Raw genomic sequence first — 23,043 nt, 5'->3', positions numbered from 1 at the left:
TTAATGACTTTGGTCATTAAAAATCTGAAAATTATAATATTTTTTTTATATAAAACGATCCAAATTTACGTTCATCTTATTCTACATCATTTCCTGATTCCAAAAACATATAAATATGTTATATTTGGATTAAAAACAAGCTCTGAAAATTAAAAATATAAAAATTATGATCAAAATTAAATTTCCGAAATCGATTTAAAAACAATTTCATCTTATTCCTTGTCGGTTCCTGGTTCCAAAAACATATAGATATGATATGTTTGGATTAAAAACACGCTCAGAAAGTTAAAACGAAGAGAGGTACAAAAAAAGCGTGCTATGTATGCAGCACATCGAAACCACTACCGCGCTGAACAGGCTCGTCAGTTTCACTCCGTTTTGCACAAGCGGTCATTGTGAAAAAAATGCAGTGCGTTCAGTTTCATTCTGTGAGTTCCACAGCTTGACTAAATGTAGTAATTTCTCCTTACGCGACTTGTTTTATCCTCAGTCCGTCTAAGTGCACATTTGCAACACCTGAGTAAAGAACCACATACCCCTGTCTGTCATCGCAAAGGCTTGACGAATGCTTTTGTACGTATTGACACTACGATTTACATCAAATTTCATTCAGGGAAAGGTGCGATCAGTACAAAAAAAATCTTTTAGGTAAACAAAAGGGAATGTCTTGAAAACGTTTTTGCGTAGGTTTGTTATGGTGTGAAAGTACTAGAGATTTTACTTGTAGCGTGGAAATCAGGTTAGTGCCCTTAACATACATTTGCTGAAAGACCGCACACGCATATTTGACGTGATCGTTTTGCCCAGACATACTGCTATACTGCTCCGCCATTTTTTGTGCCTACTTTCCATTGAAATCTGCTGGCGCTTCCAATAGAGCTGACAATTTCTTAGGCGTCTATAACTTGATACCTGTCATATACAACGGCGTTCTTTGGTCTGGCTGGAGGTTTTCAAGGAGCATTTATTCGCCTCTGAACCCTCGCCTTGTATTGATTATGGCTTATTGAATAGACATGAAAGCTTCCACGATTTAAGGCCAAGAATTGAATCACATTATGACGGCTTTAAGCTGACTTTTGACTCCCCCCGCGGATCTGTATCTTACTATTTCTAGTAAGTCCGTGACTCCCCCGGTCTTTTACCGCTATTGTTGACGTCCATGGCAGTCTCATTATGCCTTGCGTTATATAACGGTTGAGGGGTCGTCAAAGTTTGGGCTCTGACGTCAAAGGCATACTGTAAAATAGTTTGTCGTTTCGGGTTACTGTCTGCGGGTAAGGACCCAGGGGACCTAAAGTGCTAGATCATTCTGGCTTGAAGTTGATTTTCTGCGAACTGTTTAAGGACCTCGCAGCTGAGAGTAACAGTGAGAAAGAGTGAGAGAGAGAGAGAGAGAGAGAGAGAGAGAGAGAGAGAGAGAGAGAGAGAGAGAGAGAGAGAGAGAGAGAGAGAGAGAGAGAGAGAGAGGTAGGTAAGAGAAAGATCCATTATAAATTCCAAACCTCAAAACAAAGGTATCAAGGTTTTAGGCAAAGTCTTACCTTCCACCTGTCCTTTGTATACAACGCAACACATTACAAATTCATATATTATAAGGAAAATATTGAGGGGGGGAGAGAGAGAGAGAGAGAGAGAGAGAGAGAGAGAGAGAGAGAGAGAGAGAGAGAGAGAGAGAGAGAGAGAGAGAGAGAGAGAGAGAGAGAGAGAGAGAAGACAAGACAAGACAAAATCTTTATTATCGAGGGTAATAGATAAGCAAGAATATTGCTTTTTTACATCCAGCCCTCGCCCTAATATAGGGTCAACAAGAACAGAAAACAATATAATCAAAGAACTATCACATCAAACTTAATACATTATAACTGTATATACAGATACAATTTTAAAAAATAAATTGTCATGCTGCATTTTAAGTACAATTTCCAAGTGTCAATTTTTAACATAACTTAATTTAGATCTGCATATTATTATAATTTTGTTTAACATGCACATACATTTTAAATGAATTGGTGAACCATTCAGCACATGTTTAGTTGCATTATGTGTGACATATAATTTTTTTTGAAGCTGTCTGTGTTTGTTTTATGCTTAAGAAAAATAGGCAGTGAGTTCCATAGGACCGCACCTGAATAAAGAAGGCTTGATTTGAAAAGGTCAATACGTGGAGTCGGTGTTATGATTTTTAGTCTGTTATAGTTCAAAATAAAATTATCACGTAATGTCTCCGGTGCATATCCTGACATCACTTTATGCATCATAACACCTTTATTATACATTAATCTTTTTTGAAATGGTAATACTTGCAAATTTTTACAATCAGATTCTGAAGGAGTGTGATTTTTTAGCATTATAAGCTTAACTGCTCTTCTGTGAAGACTTGCTAAAGGTTTCAAAACATTAGCACTTGCACAATCCCATAGAGTGGATGCATAATCAATATTTGACAAGATGTGATTGTAAAAAAAAATCTTTCGCGAGTGGAAATTCAAGAAATGTTTTATTTTTGATAACTGATATATTTTTTGGGAAGCAATCTTACAGATGTAATCAATGTGATCATGCCATGATAAATTATTATCAATCTTTACACCAAGGACTTTATGGTGAGACACTTCTTCCAATACTTGATTTTTAATATAAAGAGGTGGAATGCTTGATAATAGATTTTGTCGTTTCTGTCTTGTGGTTATTAGCATAAATTTTGTTTTTGTATGGTTAAGAGACATATGGTTTAACTCTGACCAATTCAGGAGTGCATCAATGCTTTCTTGGAGAGTTTTTGACAAATAATTTATGGAATGGTGACTAGAATGAATAGTAGTGTCATCTGCAAACAATTCACAGTTATTACGTATGCAAAGTGGTAAATCATTGACATAAATGGAGAACAATAATGGTCCTAAATCCCGCAGCGGGGCACTGCGGTTATGAAATTAAAGGCCCCTCCTGTTTTTGGAACCGCAGGAGCTTTCTAGTTTGCTGTTAGGTAGATTTTTGGTTCCTCTTTCCTGTCATGCTCTCTTTTTCTTCATGAATTCTTTTCGTTTTTCTGCCTTCTTGCTCATTCACCTGTATTTTTTCCAAAAATCTCTTCTCTTGCCGCTTGTCTCGCGATTCATGTATAGTTTAATCTGTTAGTGTTCTGATGTAAGTCCAGCAGTAGATAGGTTAAGCCTATTTTAACATACTGGAAACTGGTAATCTTCCAGTAGGTATTAATTTAGTTTTACTAAAGCCTGCTGGGACACAAGTAATGGGTTAGTGCATTTGTAAACAGGAATCGCTTGACAAGTGGCCCCCTTCATCCCCCCCTTCCTCGTCCTGATATGGCTCTGCGTAGTCGGCTGGACGTTAAGCAACAAATAAACAAACAAACAAACAAACAAATGGTCCTAAAACAGATCCCTGTGGGACCCCATATTTCAAAGTACTTTCATTTGAATATGATGCATTAGTAAATGTAATTTGTTTTCTATTTAAAAGAAAAGATTCAAGAATATTAATGGTGGTGCATTGCATGCCATATATTGACAATTTCCTGATGAGAAGAGAATGATCAATAACATCGAACGCCTTTGCAAAATCCACAAACAGTGCTGCAGAAAATTTGTTGGAATTTATGTTGGTTAGCCATTGATCAATTAGATTTATAAGAGCTGTATGACATGAGTGCTTTTTGCGAAAACCAGATTGATTTGGATGGAATAAATTGTTTTTATCAAAATGTGCTAGGGCATGTTTATATATATGTTTTTCCAAGGGTTTTGAAAGTGGTGATAAGATTGAAAAAAAAAGAGAGAGAGAGAGAGAGAGAGAGAGAGAGAGAGAGAGAGAGCGAGAGCGAGAGAGAGAGAGAGAGATTTGTGTTGAAGATAGCTCTTGGCGGTGCCATTTGTTTAAGTTTCGAGGTGGGATTTAAACGAATAAACATAACCAACACCGTGATTTAAGCAATATTATTATCTGGATTAAATTATTCATATTTCATTCATTTCACGAAAGTAAACATAACATTCACGTTCGAGACAAGAAAAGATTTCTTATGCACATCTGTTCGGAAAGAGTGTCAGGTAAAAGGGGAACTAAATGACTGCACTCCACACTTCAACGGTTATAAATAATTGTGGCCCTTTTGGGTTCCATCGACAAATTACAGTCCAAAAATTAGTCACTTTCGATCAGTTTAATTAACCGATTTCACACGTTTCTTTTAAAGTGCGTCATGAACGCAATCCATAGACCGGCAAATGATTGACGGCCCGAAATTGTATGATAATAGTCCCCTCTTCCCTCCCCATAGTAATGAAGATTAAACCTGATATCCGCCAGCAAAAAGCTACAAAGGGGTCTTGGGGGTTAATAACGGCAAAAATCGATCGTGAGCTCGCTCTGTCTTTTTTGCGAGTGCGATTAATTTGCCACTTAACCCCGGCACCTTTTCCTTTGAGGGATCACGGCCGCAAAGAAATGTGTCAATTGGGGGACGTATAAAAGACTCCTCCATTATTTTTAGGTTCTCTCTTTCTGTTCTTTCCCCTTGCTTCCACGTTTAGGAAAATATTTTGACAAATAAGTAAGCACTGCCTTATCGGGTGTACAAGGCAGAAAAGGCGAAGGTATACTCTAAGTGGTTGTCGAAGCTTGAAGGGGCACAGATCCAGGTAACAGGAACGTGAAGCACAATCTTGTCAAAGTAATACGGACATGACGCATGTTCATGTGTGAGGTGTCCATGAGATGTTTTAATGTGACACTTTTTTGTCAGAATCAGCACTTTTTCCCAAAACAGATCTTGATCCGGATGAGTGTCAACCATGTTTTATTACTCAGATTCGGAAAAGTAACTCTATTAAATGTCTTACTTGTCGACGTTTATATTGCACAAATGAAAGTCATGAATACAGTCGAAATCAAATTGGTGTGTGTTTGGAAAATCAATCCTCTTCAGAAAGTCATACATTTAGTCAAATTTAATTTGTTTTAAGTTTGGATAGTTAACCCCCTCGTAATAATAGTTATGAATGCAGTCGACTTCAAATCTGTGTAACTCGATCTGGATAGTAAGCCCCCTTCAGAAAATTAAGAATTTGATCGAAAATCAAATAAGTCTAGATTGCAAACCCCCTGATAGTGAAAGTCATGGACACAGTCAAAAATCCAAATTGACAGTGAATTGCGTTTAGTTGAGTCCAAACCCAAATTGGTGTTGAGGATAGATCCCCCGAATTTCGAAAGTCATTACATAATTATATCAAAAAATACTTTCGCTTCGGGTCCCTGTGCTGGCCATGTACTGTGAGAGTGAAGTGTCTGCAGGCCGATGACTTAATATGTGGTGCACGCCACTTGAGGGGATTGGGCGGGCGTCTGCGTTGGTAGCCTGTCTGACCGAAAAGCTTTAAATAGAATAATTCCAAAATAATATGATGTTTTAGAAGAACAAAAGTGTGTGGTTGAAGAGAACAAAAACAACAGGATCTTCCCTGGTGCTGTTTTGAATCGGAGAAATTACAACGTCTTGGGAGAGGTGCGTCAGTTCAAATAAGTCTTCCAGGCGTGTCGAAGACCTCACCACGTACGCTTAAACATGTACCATCCTTGTTATACGTCACATTTCGTGGAACGCCTTATTGTCTTCGTTTGGAGCGGAGGAGGTTTTTCCCCCAATGTGAACATATGTCATGTTCAATGAGCTTGCAAAAGAGAGAGCGAGAGAGAGAGAGAGAGAGAGAGAGAGAGAGAGAGAGAGAGAGAGAGAGAGGCGGGGGGTTAGGGATAGAAAGATAGCGTGAGATTGTGTGTGCGAGCGAGTGTGTGTCACTGTGTGTGTGTTTGTGTGTGTGAGAGAGAGAGGTATTTGTGTTGGTTTCGTTTTCCCAAGTCTTCAGAGCACCCTGCTTTATTCGTTATATTTTTTACTTTGGCTAAACACCTGAAAAAGTGTACCTTACGTCAGACCTGACTAATTCTTTTGTTCTAGGCATTTCCGTGATCCAATAATTTATTTCCAAGTACAGTGGAACCCCTCTCTAGCGACCTTGAAAATGTTGACAAAAATCGGTCCTTATGGAGGGGGGTCCTTACAGAGGGAGGGGGCGGGGTCAGGGGGCCACAAAGAAAGTCAGATTAAAAAAAAAAAAGAAAACAGAGAAGTTTGAGTTGCTGACGACCGTTTCCTCAAGCAAACTGCTTCGATTTCATGTTTGACATTGTCCATGGTGTCCACCAGTTCTGGTGCATGTACTACCCTGGCCAAGTTTCCTCTCAAGACATCAAAGAGACCGCCCCATAGGTTAAACTCCCCATAGGTTAAACTCGGTCACTGACCCGGGTGCAGGAAGTGTTTCCTCTCTCAGATATGAAAGGGGAACCACCTCTCATAGCTAAAACTGGGTCAATGACCCCTGGGAAGAAGGTCAGTGTCTATAAACAAGGCCACCCAGCTATCACAATGGACCTGCCTTTGATCTCGCCGCACACGCAGATCGGAAAATTCTTTTTTCTGGCAGCCAGGAACCAATCCCAAACCTTTTCATTTACGTCAGAGTATGTTGTCTTCTGCCGCTTTGATCGCATTCGATCGGCATTGTCACCACTTTCCCACCTTTTCAGAATGTTTTCTTTGTCTTGGATAATTCTTTGAATTTGCGATTTTCCAACATCAAGACTTTTTGCAATCGCGATGGCAGTTTCTCCCTTTTTATATTTAGTCAAGTTTTGACTAAATATTTTAACATCGAGGGGGAATCGAAACGAGGGTCGTGGTGTATGTGCGTGTGTCTGTGTGTCTGTGTGTCTGTGTGTGTGTGTGTGTGTGTAGAGCGATTCAGACTAAACTACTGGACCGATCTTTATGAAATTTGACATGAGAGTTCCTGGGTATGAAATCCCCGAACGTTTTTTTCATTTTTTTGATAAATGTCTTTGATGACGTCATATCCGGCTTTTCGTGAAAGTTGAGGCGGCACTGTCACGCCCTCATTTTTCAACCAAATTGGTTGAAATTTGGGTCAAGTAATCTTCGACGAAGCCCGGACTTCGGTATTGCATTTCAGCTTGGTGGCTTAAAAATTAATTAATGACTTTGGTCATTAAAAATCTGAAAATTGTAAAAAAAAATAAAAATTTATAAAACGATCCAAATTTACGTTTATCTTATTGTCCATCATTTGCTGATTCCAAAAACATATAAATATGTTATATTCGGATTAAAAACAAGCTCTGAAAATTAAATATATAAAAATTATTATCAAAATTAAATTGTCGAAATCAATTTGAAAACACTTTCATCTTATTCCTTGTCGGTTCCTGATTCCAAAAATATATAGATATGATATGTTTGGATTAAAAACACGCTCAGAAAGTTAAAACGAAGAGAGGTACAGAAAAGCGTGCTATCCTTCTCAGCGCAACGAATACCCCGCTCTTCTTGTCAATTCCACGGGCACTGCCTTTGCCACGGGCGGTGGAGTGACGATGCTACGAGTATACGGTCTTGCTGCGTTGCGTTGCGTTCAGTTTCATTCTGTGAGTTCGACAGCTACTTGACTAAATATTGTATTTTCGCCTTACGCGACTTGTTGTGTCTGTTCACAACATTCACTCGATTTTCGAGAGTTAAATATTTTATTTTATTTGTAGACGCCATGTCGATCTCCACTGCTCTTCTGTCCAAAGACTGTCTATTCTGACTGAGTTGAACGGTGTATGTTGGTCACGTGAGTTTGTTTTCTCGATGATTGGTTTGTGATGTTTACTCAGCCCACCCAACCATCACACCTCTCAGCGGTTTAGTGCCTTTGCTTACGCGAGACGGTTATAACTGGTTATAACCGGTTTGTCAGTGATGCGTTACGCTGACTGAGAGTCTTGGCTTTGTCTGACAAAGTCGTTACACAAGCTGTTAGGTCGGTCCTTAGACGTTAGAGCGGGGTGGTCGCTACACTGGTGACAACTATATAAGGAAACACATCGGTTAAAAAAAAAAGGGTCGTTGTGGCGGGGTAGTCGTGAGGGAGGGGGGTCCTTGTGAGGGGTTCCACTGTAATTCTTAAGATCGTCTTCAAAGAAGAGCTTCAAGTCTCCTTTTCCCTCTGTTCGATTTGCATACCTATTCGCTTTTGTGATTATTCCTTGCTGATTTATTAGATCAGAAGAGAAAGCGCCTGCAAGGGTATATTCGACTTCGCTCCATTCTGATAATCATCGCTCCACGGCTATCGGCAGTTGTCTCTCTGACCGGACGCTAAATTCCTATCAAAACAAGAATACAGAGTTATCTCCCATATGCTGTTTGCGAGCAGTGTTCGCGAGACGAAAATGATTGCAGATTGGCCGACTTCGACAGTGATCTCCGTTCTGTTCTTCCCAGTTATGATAAAGACATCGTTCTAAGGTCAAAACAAGTCGAAATTTTGGGACTGCTGCCGGAAGGAGACCGTAATATATGGTTGCATCATTGTCAACTGGTTACAGAAAAAATCGTCTGCTCCAACGAGCGCCGAAACCAAACGGTTGATTATCACGTGACACTTTTGCCATATTTAGAGTTGTTTTTGCACAGTAAATACAGCAGCGAAAAATAGCTCGCTTGAAACTGTCTTACATATCAATTCCTTTGTAATTTAAAAATTACACAACACCATGAAAAATCATTCTCGACAATCGCGAATCTGCGAATATGTGAAAAAAAATCGATTTCCTCGCCAGACAAGGAAAACCAAGGCATCCTGCCAGGGATAGAATGAGACCCGAAGGGAAGTAACTCATTTTTGACCTTGGTTCAGGATGGACTTCGCTCATGCATTTGACTTAGACAGACAGACAGACACACGGACAGAAGCCACACTCGCACAGAACAGACACACACTCCACCTATTGTTTAGTTCCATGGATTTAAGTTTTCTGTCCCCCAAAACTGATGTTAAAACCGCCATGTGAACAGATAGTGACAGTGTATTAATTTCTCCACCCCATAATCGCATACCCCAAAAGTGCAAGCAACCGCGCGCTCACCAACAAACCAAGTTAGTGTTATGCAATGCGTGCACCGAGGTATTTTCAAAAACAGACACATGTACTAGCTGAGTCTTACCGTTCACAGCATTATTATATTTCCCTTGTTTCATGCATTCAATGAATGATTCCCTCCGCCAGGAACTGAATGGAATCTAAAGTAATTCTGTTTCCGTCATTGATTCGAACCTGAATGAGGGTTCATTCCAATTCCTCTGGCTGATTTCTGCCGCCGTTTATCGACAACATCGGGAGTTATGTCCCACATCCGGCCACGGTATTTTGTTTTTCGACATCCTTCCTGTAATTGTTCTCTAATGATTTCCGCATTGATTTGTGTTCCGACGATTTGTATTTGTGTTTTTCCGTTTCCCCTGGTTGTTTTCTGTGATCTTTTCTCCGCAAGCGCTTTAATGGTGTCTCACATCCGGGAGTCTTGGTAAGATTCCGTCCTGCAATTGTTTGTTTTGATACGTACACTGATACTCACATCACGTCTGGCTGTCATTACGGGAACGTCCCACTAGTCCGAGGGTTCACTTGTCCGAGGGTTCACTAGTCCGAAGGTTCACTATAGACGCTTGATTTTCCAGTCATTATACCGCCCCTTAAAAGGCGGTATATAGGTTTCACTGTGTGTGTGTGTGTGTGTGTGTGTGTGTGTGTGTGTGTGTGTGTGTGTGTGTGTCTGTCTGTCTGTCTGTCTGTGTGTCTGTCTGTCCGCAAATAGATATCCGATGTTTGAGAATCGATTTCAATGAAATTATGTGTGAGGCTGTAGTACAACCCAGACTCGACCCTCTCCATAATTCAGTCTAGACATCTGAGACCTGATGGAAACTAAGTCCGGAACCATAGGAGGCCTGTCTCCCCCTCCTTGTCCGACTGCTTGGTGAGCTGCGGCGACTTCTTCATCATAAACTCTTTTGATAGGCTTTGTGGGATTGTCTCTGATTTTCTGTTTTGCGTCGTTCAGAAACTTGTCCTTTTTGATCTGATCTACGTCAAAATCATGATTGTGTCCCATTTCCTGGTCAATTATCCTTCGGCCTATTTGAGGATTTTCTTCCTCAGGATCAAACAGATTAGTTGTGACATTGGACCTACACGTCTTTCGCCAACAGCACCAAAACATGGTGGTTTGATGGTTTTTTTTATTCAGTTGATACTTATGGTCTCTGTGTATCACAGGCATGGGAATTGTCCGCCGAACGGCGGATTTCCGCCGATTTTTTTTTTTTGTTCCGCCGAAAATGCAAAAGTGTCCGCCGAAAAAATAAAGGGGGGAGGCACACAAAAAAAGCACCGGTTACTTTGGCCTTTGCGCAAAAGCCCGCGAAAACTTTCCGTACTTTGTTCACGCATTGTTACCGCCCGCCTCAGTTATTGAACTTTTATGTTTGAAAGTAAACCAGATTGCACAGATTGTGTTACAAATTACATTGTCCTGTTTGTCTCAACAGATCAAATTTTTTTTAATTTAAACCATGTAATACATGTATATATTTTTTTTCTTCAAAAAAGCAAAAATTGGTACATTTTTGTACTAAAAACTCTGATTCTAAAAACAGAATTTAATGGCAAACTTGGAGCTCAGATGACACCAGATTGCACCATCTGGGTTCTTTGGAGAAAAATTTTTCCGGGGGGGCATGCCCCCGGACCCCCCTAGTAAGGCTAGACGCTTCGCGCCGTCGACTTGACGCTTCGCGTCTTCAGTTATAAATTTTCCGCCTTTTTTACAATTTTCAATTCCCATGCCTGGTATCAGTACACGACCTCTTCCCCTGGAGCCAACAGCGATCCAAGTTGCCATCTTAAACGACTTGAAGAAGTTTACCTTTTGAGATTCCTTCTCGTGTGGCTCTGAAAGTTGTATGGTGACCGGATCTGACAAAATGGTAGATAACCCGCGGGAACCTCTTTGGAGATACAATATTATTATGAGAATTGAGTTATTGGCATTTTGGGATAGTTTTGACACTTCTACACACATATTTGCCTGTTTTTGGATGTCAGTGGCTTATAAATGCCTGCAAATCGATATTTAATCAACCTACCATGCTCTAAATAAAGACAAAAGACGCTATAATTGACCGACTTTTCAACAAGAATGACAACAGACACGCCGGAACCTCGGCTGTACCCGCGGATAACCGCGGGCTCTGCAGGCTGTTCACCGCGGACAGAAATTGTCAACACGAGTGGTGAGTGTCTGCACAAAATCGTCTCTGCTTTCTCTAAAATAACATATCATTACAAAACTATTGTTTGTACTTCAACCTAAGGTATTATAGCACCCTATCATCGATTTAATTTTTTCCTTTCGTTCGTATGTGAAGGCTGAGCTTCGAGTATTTGTGCATTTCCTGTAAAAAGTGCCAAAATTCTGACTTTACACATTTATTACGGAAATCCAAGCTTATTAAACAAGTTGCAGTGAATTGGAATGTTGTTACTAATCATTTGTTGACATGTGGCTCAAGTGGTGTTATCTAAAGCCACACGGTTGAGTCGTATTTCTTGAATCTCTGCCGCCACTGAACGATTTTGCGGCTGTGGCCCGCGGGCAGTGCCGGCTGTGGCCCGCGGGCAGTGCCGGCTGTGGCCCGCGGACAGTGTTTTAAAGTAAAAAGTGGTATTTTCACCACTCTTTGAGCCTTTCAGGGACGATTCAGTGACTCATTTTGAAATTGAGGTCGTGCGGACTATGACCGATTCAAGAGAAATGTAATCGGACATTTTTCAAACCTTTTATAAACACAACGATAGCTCATATTTCTATTTTTGATGGCAGATGGAGATCTCGGCAATCACATTGGACAGCTTCCTGGACGTCACTGAGGAGGTGGTAGTTGAAGAAGCGGACGTACCTTCGACTGTGCGACTTCCGAAAACATCAACACCACGCAAGGCAGGCCGTCGTTCTCAAAGCCACCTGGTTCTGTGCCAAGAATGTGGCAATCGTTATAAACAAGAAAAGGCGCTGAAAGAGCACCTGCAAGAAAAACATGCACTGGCACCAGGGCCGAAATACCGCTGCACTGTGTGCGAGAAGACTTACGCACACGTGGCAGAATACAACAGCCATGTCAATGGTCACAGTGGCCTTAAGCCACATCGATGCCCAAAATGTGGCCGATCGTACCAAAACAAAAGGAGTCTTGATCGCCATGTGTGCAAGAATGCACCAATACCTGTTCTTGTCTGCAGCACTTGTGGCGGCACATTTCCATCGGCACGAATGCTCCGACAACACATGCACAGCCACGACGAAAAGCCGCAGTTCCAATGTCCCGCTTGTCGGATGTACTTCAAGCAGAAACAGTCTTTGAGGCGTCATCAAAAGAAAAGGTGCCCAATGGCTTCAAGGGAGTAAATGCAAACGCGCACTGTGTGGGACAAATTAGTGTTTTATTGCTGCACGAAGCAACAGTGATTTAATTTCTTTATTTTACAACTTACACATTTCTTTATTTTTTACAACTTACATGTTTTTGTTTAAAATGTCCTGAAGCAAGAAGCAAACTGTGATTTAATTTCTTTATTTTACAACTTACATGTTTTTGACTGACGGCTAACGGAGTGAGGCGACAGTCCTACATCTCACTAAGTTTTTCTGGTTTTCTTTGAACCGTGACCATTTTACTTTTCAACCGTGACCGTTCTTCTTTTGTTACACCGCTAGCGTAACTTTTGGTGGCACGCTAAGGCGATCGCGATAGCCTCATGGATAAAGCATCTGCCTTCGGAGCAGAAGATTCCACTGAGGTTCGACCCCTCGCAAGCTCGTTTTTTTGTTTAATCAAAGTGAGGGGGAGAGAGAGAGAGAGAGAGAGAGAGAGAGAGAGAGAGAGAGAGAGAGAGAGAGAGAGAGAGAGAGAGAGAGAGAGAGAGAGAGAGAGAGAGAGAGAGAGAGAGAGAGAGAGAGAGAGAGAGAGAGAGAGAGAGAGAGAGAGAGAGAGAGAGAGAGAGAGAGAGAGAGAGGCCGCAGGTGAAACGCAAAGAGGGAGATAAACATGTCGGGGGTCAAGCACTCGGCCGGCAGTCCACGAAAAGAAATGTCATGAAGCAAGAAGCAAACTGTTATTTAATTTCTTTATTTTACAACGTACATGTTTTTGTTTAAAATGTCATGAAGCAAGAAGCAAACTGTTATTTAATTTCTTTATTTTACAACGTACATGTTTTTGTTTAAAATGTCATGAAGCAAGAAGCAAACTGTTATTGACAAATTATGTTTAGTAAGAACGATTAAAGACTTTGTTTACAAACATTCCTTTTATATATGTTTATAGAACATACATGTATAAAGAGAACACACACACAACATGGTTATGCCCAATTGACATCATCGCAAAGTAGTAATCACATGGAACATGAAGTGTGTGGTATCACATGAATTTTATCTTGCACATAGTATCTTAAATTATATGCAAAATATCTGAAACACTCACACCACTCTTACACGAGATTATACATTCTCTGTGTTATCTTATATTAATTGATTTCTGTTTACTCGTAATTAACATATTATGGAATACAATAAAATGCACAAAGCAAACAAATTAGAAACGTCCCAAAGACATAAAAAACAATCACACAATTCTGCATATCTATGTACATCAAAGACATGTCATATTACTAGGAATAACAATCACTATGCAATTAATAATCGCACTGGAGTCACAAGAACTTGCCCAAATCAGTACAGAGCGTCCTCCGCATTTGGGAAGACAAATAATCTCAAACACTACACTTTCACACACACGTATCAACCCAGATACATTGATTTGCGAAAACTTAAAGTTACACTGAACGCATTGATGTCGACAACAGACATTATGTATTAAAACAGACACAAGTAATTAAAGATATCCACATATTGAATCAGAATAGAGTAAGGTAGCGTGTGGTTGCTTTAATTGTAATGTCATTTTCTGACACCAGCTTCTTTTTCAAGTGTGTTATGTTACCCCCCCCCCCCTCTCTCTCTCTCTCTCTCTCTCTCTCTATCTCTCTCTCTCTCTCTCTCTCTCCGTCTCTCTCTCTCTCTCTCTCTCTCTCTGTCTCTCTTCGCTCAATCCACAATAACACCCAGACGAACATGTGGCAGAATCTTCGTTTCGTCACACTTGTGGTGCTGTCTTACTCCCCTCGCTTCTTTACTGGGCTCGTTTGGTTTTGACACGGTTGCAGCTTTTCTGTTCCCCCGTCTCTGCCTGCGGGCCGGCATATCGAAATCATGATTCCTGAGAGGTAAGCACAATTGCATTAATACAGAATCTTTTGCGATTCATGGGTACGTTTCTTAATTACGCTTGTGTTGATTGAAAAAGCTCACGCATGGAGATAGAGAGAGAGAGAGAGAGAGAGAGAGAGAGAGAGAGAGAGAGAGAGAGAGAGAGAGAGAGAGAGAGAGAGAGAGAGAAAGAGAGAGAGAGAGAGAGAGAAGTGCACCTTGTTTGAATGGAAGACATGTTTGACACACCAACTTCCTCTCTCTCTCTCTCTCCTCCGGCAGTTGGTCGACTGGTGGACATGCCTGCAGATTGGGGTACACCGGAGCCCTCGTTGTGTGCACGAAGAAAGACCTGATGAATAGAATTAGCTGTGTAAACCAAAGGCGCTCGATCAGAAATGGGTTTTTCGGCGAACCAAATTCTTTTATTTTATAAACTGTATGTGTGTGTCTGTCTGTATCTCGATTTGTCTGAATATATAATATAACATACTTGTTCGAGTCTGCTTGGAGGATTGTCATCTCACAGGCAGTCTTCAGCGCACGGGGGATGTCTGCAGGACGTATGGCTAGACCAACTCCTCCGGGTGTCAAGTCACCCAGGATGCTGAAGAAATGTTCTGCGTCTAATGTGGAGAGTGCCCTGGCATTGAAGCTTCCATCCTCTGCAAAGCAGTACATTTGAGCTTTTGGTTCGATGTTGGTCAGGAGAGACTCAAAGGTTACAACCGGTATTCCGCCAACGTAGCCTGCGGGCGGAGGACAGTGGTGTGGGTTGTACCTCTGGACTGAGCAGACACGTTCGTAGTGAAAGTCGCCACTGAATTCTCAGAGCAGAGTCCAAACCACCGTCATCATCAGCTCAGTACCAGTTTCGAACCAATCTGCAGAAGTTTGCCTCCGTTTCATCGCCGTTTTTTCGCATCTCTTCTTCCACAGCCTCAGAAAACGTCAGCTGGGCGAAGGAGTTTCTCTCTCCATCATCAATCGTCCCTGAAAGGCTCAAAGAGTGGTGAAAATACCACTTTTTACTTTAAAACACTGTCCGCGGGCCACAGCCGGCACTGCCCGCGGGCCACAGCCGGCATTGCCCGCGGGCCACAGCCGCAAAATCGTTCAGTGGCGGCAGAGATTCAAGAAATACGACTCAACCGTGTGGCTTTAGATAACACCACTTGAGCCACATGTCAACAAATGATTAGTAACAACATTCCAATTCACTGCAACTTGTTTAATAAGCTTGGATTTCCGTAATAAATGTGTAAAGTCAGAATTTTGGCACTTTTTACAGGAAATGCACAAATACTCGAAGCTCAGCCTTCACATACGAACGAAAGGAAAAAATTAAATCAATGATAGGGTGCTATAATACCTTCGGTTGAAGTACAAACAATAGTTTTGTAATGATATGTTATTTTAGAGAAAGCAGAGACGATTTTGTGCAGACACTCACCACTCGTGTTAACAATTTCTGTCCGCGGTGAACAGCCTGCAGAGCCCGCGGTTATCCGCGGGTACAGCCGAGGTTCCGGCGTGACATATATCCTTTACAGAACCCCATCATGTCGTATAGCGTTCGAAAGGTCACTGTGTCTGTTTTTAAACCAGCTTCTAGGTTAAATTATGTTGGCCAACCATGAAGTTTAACACGCAATTCTTTTGGTGTAAACAAGAAAGAGACTTCTACCAATCAAAAGCCACTTTCGAAAACTTTCTTGGTAACAATGTCCGTTCTCGGCTGAAACAGCACTCGTGATTGGTCGAAGCGGTCTTAAGGGGAAGTAATGCCTCTCTACCGCTTGTGTTCGTATGTTGCGATCATAGATCTATGGTTGCGATTGACTGCGAAAATGGAGAAAAGATTAGCGTTTCTGCTGAATTCTTGCAAAGCAGGTAACATTTTCGATGCGGAAGAAGAAGAATTGAAGTCGTTGATTGACGATTACTTCCTCTCGGACTAGTGAACCCTCGAACTAGTGAACCCTCGAACTAGTGAACCCTCGGACTAGTGAACCTTCGGACTAGTGAACCCTCGGACTAGTGAACCCCTCTTGTAATTACTGCTTTGTGGATCTTCCTCCTGAAACAAGTGGCCTTCTATGAGCTTGAAATATCTCAACATTTCTTCCTGGTTATTTAAATGTAACATCCACCCGTTCTGGAAATCTAACCCAAGGTAGAAATTGAAAAACTGCGTTAATTCGCCCATGAACCCTTTATTGACTCACATGCGAAGCAAAAGTGAGTCTATGTACTCACCCGAGTCGTCCGTCCGTCCGTCCGTCCGTCCGTCCGGACGTCCGGACGTCCGGAAAACTTTAACGTTGGATATTTCTTGGACACTATTCAGTCTATCAGTACCAAATTTGGCAAGATGGTGTATGATGACAAGGCCCCAAAAAACATACATAGCATCTTGACCTTGCTTCAAGGTCAAGGTCGCAGGGGCCATAAATGTTGCCTAAAAAACAGCTATTTTTCACATTTTTCACATTTTCTCTGAAGTTTTTGAGATTCAATACCTCACCTATATATGATATATAGGGCAAAGTAAGCCCCATCTTTTGATACCAGTTTGGTTTACCTTGCTTCAAGGTCAAGGTCACAGGAGCTCTTCAAAGTTGGATTGTATACATATTTTGAAGTGACCTTGACCCTGAACTATGGAAGATAACTGTTTCAAACTTAAAAATTATGTGGGGCACATGTTATGCTTTCATCATGAGACACATTTGGTCACATATGATCAAGGTCAAGGTCACTTTGACCCTTATGAAATGTGACCAAAATAAGGTAGTGAACCACTAAAAGTGACCATATCTCATGGTAGAAAGAGCCAATAAGCACCATTGTACTTCCTATGTCTTGAATTAACAGCTTTGTGTTGCATGACCTTGGATGACCTTGACCTTGGGTCAAGGTCACATGTATTTTGGTAGGAAAAATGTGTAAAGCATGTGAGTCGTATGGGCTTTGCCCTTCTTGTTTTGGTTGATCCAGTCTGTCTATTTTTATGACGCTGTGTGTACGTGTGCACGGTTATACATTTCTTTCTTTTTCTGTCGGTCTGTATGTCTGTCTGTCTGTATGTCTGTTTAGTCTGTCTGTCTGCCTGTCATTTTCGTTCTTTCTTTCTTTCTTTTGAGCTGTCTTGTGGAAAGTCATTGGTATGGCAGTTCGGAGATAGGGGGATTAATGTCAGTGATACATACAGGCCTTCTTTGATCTTGCTCCAGCATTTGGCATTCCGAATTTGTATACTTGATCTTTCCTTTTTGACTCACATGCGAAGCAAAAGTGAGTCTATGTACTCACCCGAGTCGTCCGTCCGTCCGTCCGTCCGTCCGTCCGTCCCGGCGTCCGTCCGTCCGTCCGGAAAACTTTAACGTTGGATTTTCTTGGACACTATTAAGTCTATCAACACCTGATGTGGCCTGATGGTGTATGGTTACAAGATCTCAAAAAACATGTGCGGCAACTTGACCTCACTTCAAGTTCAAGGTCACAGGGGCCGTAATTGTTGTCTTAAAAACGACCATTTTTCGCATTTTCTCTGAAGTTTTTGAGATTTAATACCTCACCTATATATGATATATAGGGCAAAGTAAGCCCCATCTTTTGATACCAGTTTGGTTTACCTTGCTTCAAGGTCAAGGTCACAGGAGCTCTTCAAAGTTGGATTGTATACATATTTTGAAGTGACCTTGACCCTGAACTATGGAAGATAACTGTTTCAAACTTAAAAATTATGTGGGGCACATGTTATGCTTTCATCATGAGACACATTTGGTCACATATGATCAAGGTCAAGGTCACTTTGACCCTTATGAAATGTGACCAAAATAAGGTAGTGAACCACTAAAAGTGACCATATCTCATGGTAGAAAGAGCCAATAAGCACCATTGTACTTCCTATGTCTTGAATTAACAGCTTTGTGTTGCATGACCTTGGATGACCTTGACCTTGGGTCAAGGTCACATGTATTTTGGTAGGAAAAATGTGTAAAGCAGTTCTTAGTGTATGATGTCATTGCTAGGTTTAGTTATTTGACCTTGACCCTGAAGGTCAAGGTCATGTAAAGGTCAAGGTCAAGCATGTGAGTCGTATGGGCTTTGCCCTTCTTGTTTCTATATTTTATGCAACGGCGAAGATTCTGCTTCGTTTTTATGCATGAAAAAATATGGCTTTCTTTGTTGTGAAATTGTTTCCGGCTATGTGCAAATGACTTTTCTTCCAGAAGCGGAAGAGTTGGGGAGGCACTCGACTTAGTTCTAGTTTCACTGCAACAGAACTGTCGCTACTGTTGTTCACTGCAGTGCCGGTGTAACACGACAATTTTACACCACGAAAAATTTACTCCGGAGTAAACATTTCGTACGAAATTCTTACTCCGAGTACACCTTTCGTACGAGAAAAGAACTCCCCAAAATTACTCCCTCTACGACATTTTTACTCCCCATTTTTTTTTTTTTTTTTTTACTTCAAGTAAAAATCTCGTACGCGAAAATGGGATGCGGGCGAAGGGATAATGCCAATATGTGATCTCGCGCAAACGAATGTCGCGCTACCCTCCCTCCACCACTTCCACCACCAAGACTAACAGGGGACAAGGGAGTAAAAATGTCGTACACTCCTGGCATGGGAAGTTGAATTGCTCGTGTTTACTGTTAGGGTGAAGTAATTTATTCATTATTTATTCGTCAGGGGAGTAACATTTTTGTACGAAATGTTTACTCGAAACTCACCTGTCGTGGGGAGTAATTTTCTCGTGTAATGGGGAAGTACTTTTTTTGTAAAGGGAGTAACATTTTCGTACGAAATGTTTACTCCGGAGTAAAAATCTCGTGGGAGTAATTTTCTCGTGTTACACCAGTAAAGCGAGGGCCGTTGGTTCACCTCTGCTTGGGTAACACATGGCTTTCGAGGTTACTTAAAGCTCATAAAGTTACTTTGCTTCTCACATCCAGATGCCTATACTAAGCCCATCTGTTGAACAAATACCAATTTTCATTGACCTCGCAAGGAGTCGAATTTTTGTTATGAATCAATTTTCATCATTGTCCTTGCAGGACAGCGTAAGCCTCGATCAGGGCCTGTACGTGAACTAATTACATCAAAAGCCTACATGGAAGTCTAGTAGTCTCGACGACAGAGATAATTGTTTCTATCTGGGGTCGTTTGCGTCAAGACATTGTGTTTGGTTTCGTAATAAAACTGTAGAACATGTTATTTTGGTCCATTTTAATATGCCGCACACAGCCTTTACGGGAAATGTCACTTACATTTTGGCGGGAGATGCGAACTGACAGCATGAAGTTTCGGCAAGAAAAACAAGTCTGGTGAAGCGATATAAAAACATTTAGTCGGTCGTTATCAAACCATAAAGATCAATTACCAAACAAACGGTCATCGCCGAGACTACCTTCAGATAGTCTCGGCTAACACGAAGACCGAGGCGGGTCACGCTCGTCTCCGCGAAGCATGCGACCGTAGACTACTTACTGAATCTTTTTGCTTCCATTCTGATCACATTTGTAGAGTATACATAAAATATATATTTTTGAATTCAGGAGATGATGAAGAATACAATGCGATCATTTTTTAATCTGTAAAGAAAAAGTCGATTTTAATGACAACTTTAATGAGCAAACTAATTAACTAATTTGTAAGCTTCCAAGCTGAAATGCAATCCCTTAATTAGTCCGGACTTCGTCGAAGATTGCTTGACCAAAATGTCAATCAATTTTGTTGAAAAATGAAGGCGTGCTCTGAGCGGAGCAGTTTCTTTAAAACCGCAAACTCTGGCCTTTAAAAAAAAATATATATATTTTTTGTTTACATAACCCATTACATTTTTTTAAGGCTTATCCCTCTATCTGTTAATTGTTTACCGGTACTTTTTGACACTTTTAAGTCAACCGTTTCCAATAATTTCAAACTCGTTAGTGCCAGTCCCTATTTTTTTTTTCAATGTTTCCCAATACTTTTAAAGGCACAGTAAGCCTCCCGTAAACCATCACAGATACTGTCAGGCTTTTACACACAGTACAAACATCCTTCCATTTGAACGCTCACCAAACGGGAACATCCTAGGTGCCCTCCGTAAAGAGCGAGCAATTTTCAAAGAATTTATTTTTGCGTGGTTTATCTTACCCCTGAGCCATCGTGAACCCGTGTGATCAAGTTTCCCTTTTTCACAATGTAGTCGTCAGTTAGTAATTTGAATGCGACTCGCTGTGAGCTTATCTGCAATAGCACGTTATCAAGTACCTCTGACTATGCACGAAACAAACGGCTGTGGTTCACAAGAACTCTGGCGATGGCTTTTGACTGTTCAGAGGCCGGAACTGGCGATAGGTATAAACCGTCGTCTGCTACGAGAACCACGACCTTGCGTGACCCTGCTTCCGGGCTTTTTTTTTTTCAAACTTTCAAAACTTCGAATTGTACTAATCTTGTCTTGATGAAAAAAGAATTCTTTTATGATTTAAGAATGTTTGTGTAACAAACTGTCAATTTATTATTTAGATTTTAAAAGTTAGGTTTAGCGCCAAAACGCACCACGGTCTGATTGTCTCTGACACTCTCTCCGCAAAAATTAATTCTTTGAAAATTGCTCGCTCTTTACGTAGGGCACCTAGGATGATCCCGTTTGGTGAGCGTTCAAACGGAAGGGTGTTTGTACTGTGTGTAAAAGCCTGACAGTATCTGTGATGGTTTACGGGAGGCTTACTTTGCCTTTAAATGCTCTCAACCGTCCCCGATGCTTTCAGCTGAGTACTGTACAGTAAGTAGGCTACCATTTCTTCTGTAATGTTTCACTCCTTTGAAGTTGAGTGTGGCGGTGCCACCCCGTTATTCACATAGCGTGTCGCGGACAAAACGCTCGGGTGAGCGTGAACGGGTATAACGGGTGGATAAAAATGACGCGATCGATTTTACACCCGTGTTTGCCATGCCTCAGGCTTTGTTTTCATCTGGCTTCGGTTATTGTGCTTCGTGTGGTGTGAAGTTATGATATGTATTCTGTCACAGGCACAGGGCTTGTTACTGCATGTGATACGATAACACTTTTCTTGAAGAAAATTGTCTATGTGTCTGTCTGGTCTGTCTGTCTCTCATATACAAAGGCATGCACGAACGAACGAACGCACGCACGCACGCACGCACGCACGCACGCATGCACGCACGCACGCACGCACGCACGCACACACACACAAACAAACACACACACACAAACACACACAAACACACACACACACACCCACACACACACACACACACACACACATGCATGTCCCTTTGCTTTTTGTCTTCATTGTCCCCAACCGCACGCCATACAGAGTTCCACTGGACAGTAATACCGTTATTCGTGTTTGAAAAGCGAAAGGGGTCATTATTGAGGGATATTTACTTTTCTGTGTAAATAGGCTGCGTTTCTGTTTAATCTCGAGATGTTTTGTGTGGTCACCCAGTGATGTTTGCTGGCCCCTTAACATAGTGTTTTGTTACCAAGACAAAGAATGCTGAAGGAAATGTAGGCGCTTTGAATGTCATGGTTTAAACAGTATTTTGACTCTAGCTGGGCTATTTACTCTGGGAACTGAGAGAAATTATGAAAGGATGATATTGCTGAATGTTGAGAGAAAAAAAAAAATCGCCGGAAACATAAAGTATATGCGACTATTTGGATAGACTGAGTGCGAAAATGGAGTTCTGCTGTCCTTGCTGGGTTTAGTTTTTTGACTCACATGCGAAGCAAAAGTGAGTCTATGTACTCACCCGAGTCGTCCGTCCGTCCGTCCGGACGTCCGTCCGGACGTCCGTCCGGAAAACTTTAACGTTGGATATTTCTTGGACACTATTCAGTCTATCAGTACCAAATTTGGCAAGATGGTGTATGATGACAAGGCCCCAAAAAACATACATAGCATCTTGACCTTGCTTCAAGGTCAAGGTCGCAGGGGCCATAAATGTTGCCTAAAAAATAGCTCTATTTTTCCCATTTTCTCTGAAGTTTTTGAGATTGAATACCTCACCTATATATGATATATATAGGGCAAAGTAAGCCCCATCTTTTGATACCAGTTTGGTTTACCTTGCTTCAAGGTCAAGGTCACAGGAGCTCTTCAAAGTTGGATTGTATACATATTTTGAAGTGACCTTGATCCTGAACTATGGAAGATAACTGTTTCAAACTTAAAAATTATGTGGGGCACATGTTATGCTTTCATCATGAGACACATTTGGTCACATATGATCAAGGTCAAGGTCATTTGACCCTTATGAAATGTGACCAAAATAAGGTAGTGAACCACTAAAAGTGACCATATCTCATGGTAGAAAGAGCCAATAAGCACCATTGTACTTCCTATGTCTTGAATTAACAGCTTTGTGTTGCATGACCTTGGATGACCTTGGGTCAAGGTCACATGTATTTTGGTAGGAAAAATGTGTAAAGCAGTTCTTAGTGTATGATGTCATTGCTAGGTTTAGTTATTTGACCTTGACCCTGAAGGTCAAGGTCATGTAAAGGTCAAGGTCAAGCATGTGAGTCGTATGGGCTTTGCCCTTCTTGTCTTGTTGTTGTTGCTCTGTGAAGCATTATTAGGTGGACAGGGGTACACGTTGGGTTTATTACATTTCTTCTGACAACGTGTCTATAAACAAATTATTTTATTCCATGTCTGATATTTCTTTTCTCCTAATATTTGTTCCTACGTTACACGGTAAACGCCGATTTCAAATAGTGACGTTTTCAGTTTTCGTTGTGATTGTTCGT

The 23,043-nt window shown here is 41.2% G+C and overlaps 1 protein-coding gene and 1 long non-coding RNA gene across 2 annotated transcripts in view; one reads left to right on the top strand and one right to left on the bottom strand.

The window, feature by feature from the left end:
• LOC138981789 (fibronectin type 3 and ankyrin repeat domains protein 1-like) overlaps positions 1–23,043 on the top strand; it is an 85,562-nt gene that overhangs the window by 27,105 nt on the left and 35,414 nt on the right. The gene's annotated exons all lie outside the window — the stretch shown is intronic.
• Positions 14,079–15,605, bottom strand: LOC138983303 (uncharacterized). Its single transcript, XR_011461071.1, has 3 exons — positions 14,754–15,605; positions 14,479–14,612; positions 14,079–14,270 (listed from the first exon to the last, which is right to left on the bottom strand). It is a non-coding gene; the product is annotated as an uncharacterized lncRNA (long non-coding RNA).

The sequence above is a fragment of the Littorina saxatilis genome, linkage group LG12, assembly GCF_037325665.1.
Source record: "Littorina saxatilis isolate snail1 linkage group LG12, US_GU_Lsax_2.0, whole genome shotgun sequence".
Lineage (NCBI taxonomy): Eukaryota > Metazoa > Mollusca > Gastropoda > Littorinimorpha > Littorinidae > Littorina > Littorina saxatilis.
The sequence above is the reverse complement of the archived record's forward strand: the minus strand, read 5'-3'. Positions and strand labels throughout refer to the sequence as shown.